Genomic DNA, 2,031 nt, shown 5'->3' with positions numbered 1-2,031 from the left:
AATAATTAAAGCCTTGAGACCATCGCGACATGGATTGTGTATGTGTGCCATTCAGAGGGTGAATGGCCAGACAAAAGTCCCTTTTGAACAGGGTATGGTAGTAGGTGCCAGGTGCACTGGTTTGGGTGTACCTGGCACTGCAACGTTGCTGGGTTTTCCCCACGGTCAACAGTTTCCTGTGTGTATTAAGAATGGTCCGCCACCCAAAAGACATCCAGCCAACTTGACCCAACTGTTGGAAGCATTGGAGTCAACATGGGCCAGCATCCCTTTGCAATGCTTTTAACACCTTGTAGAGTCCCATGCCCTGATAAATTGAGTCTGTTCTGAAGGCAAAGGGGGGGGGTGCAACTCCAATATTAGGATGTTTTGTACACTCAGTGAATGTTTTAGTTCAATGTAAACAATTCCAATCGAAGATCTAAATGATGTGTTCTGGGCTTTAAGACACAGTAAAGGGTTTGGGTGTGTTCTGGGCTTTATGACACAGTAAAGGGTTTGGGTGTGTTCTGGGCTTTAAGACACAGTAAAGGGTTTGAGTGTGTTCTGGGCTTTAAGACACAGTAAAGGGTTTGGGTGTGTTCTGGGCTTTAAGACACAGTAAAGGGTTTGGGTGTGTTCTGGGCTTTAAGACACAGTAAAGGGTTTGGGTGTGTTCTGGGCTTTAAGACACAGTAAAGGGTTTGGGTGTGTTCTGGGCTTTAAGACACAGTAAAGGGTTTGGGTGTGTTCTGGGCTTTAAGACACAGTAAAGGGTTTGGGTGTGTTCTGGGCTTTAAGACACAGTAAAGGGTTTGGGTGTGTTCTTAAGACACAGTAAAGGGTTTGGGTGTGTTCTGGGCTTTAAGACACAGTAAAGGGTTTGGGTGTGTTCTGGGCTTTATGACACAGTAAAGGGTTTGGGTGTGTTCTGGGCTTTAAGACACAGTAAAGGGTTTGGGTGTGTTCTGGGCTTTAAGACACAGTAAAGGGTTTGGGTGTGTTCTGGGCTTTAAGACACAGTAAAGGGTTTGGGTGTGTTCTGGGCTTTAAGACACAGTAAAGGGTTTGGGTGTGTTCTGGGCTTTAAGACACAGTAAAGGGTTTGGGTGTGTTCTGGGCTTTAAGACACAGTAAAGGGTTTGGGTGTGTTCTGGGCTTTAAGACACAGTAAAGGGTTTGGGTGTGTTCTGGGCTTTAAGACACAGTAAAGGGTTTGGGTGTGTTCTGGGCTTTAAGACACAGTAAAGGGTTTGGGTGTGTTCTGGGCTTTAAGACACAGTAAAGGGTTTGGGTGTGTTCTGGGCTTTAAGACACAGTAAAGGGTTTGGGTGTGTTCTGGGCTTTAAGACACAGTAAAGGGTTTGGGTGTGTTCTGGGCTTTAAGACACAGTAAAGGGTTTGGGTGTGTTCTGGGCTTTAAGACACAGTAAAGGGTTTGGGTGTGTTCTGGGCTTTAAGACACAGTAAAGGGTTTGGGTGTGTTCTGGGCTTTAAGACACAGTAAAGGGTTTGGGTGTGTTCTGGGCTTTTAGACACAGTAAAGGGTTTGGGTGTGTTCTGGGCTTTAAGACACAGTAAAGGGTTTGGGTGTGTTCTGGGCTTTAAGACACAGATGGGTTTTCTATAAAAGTTGCTGCTTGAGCAATAGGAAGCAAGAGGGAGATTTTTTTTTAAACCAATCAACACCTTTAAATTAGTGGGTTGCCCCCCCCCCCCCACAGCTAACAGACAATTAGCTGCCATAAAGCCACAGCAGAGTTCCGGGGGTATTGTAATGGCAGGAATGCTGATAGTGCTCTAAAATTAGTCGGATTCCTTGGCACCCTCCGAGAGCGAGTGAGCAAATAGCCCAGATAGAGATTGGGAGCTGTCTGTCTGGGGACTAGCCTCCAGGGCTATTAGTACGTCTATCTGTGTGAGAAACCCTCACAGGCTCATATCGGAATGAAGACAGGCAGATGCTAAGTGGTAGGATACATGGAGCAGCATGTAAAGGGATGTTAAGTGGTGGAATGGGCCTTAGAGAACGCTCTGTGAGGCAAGTGTTGC

Source organism: Oncorhynchus keta, chromosome 28 (assembly GCF_023373465.1).
Source record: "Oncorhynchus keta strain PuntledgeMale-10-30-2019 chromosome 28, Oket_V2, whole genome shotgun sequence".
Classification (NCBI taxonomy): Eukaryota; Metazoa; Chordata; class Actinopteri; order Salmoniformes; family Salmonidae; genus Oncorhynchus; species Oncorhynchus keta.
Note: the sequence above shows the minus strand (reverse complement) of the source record.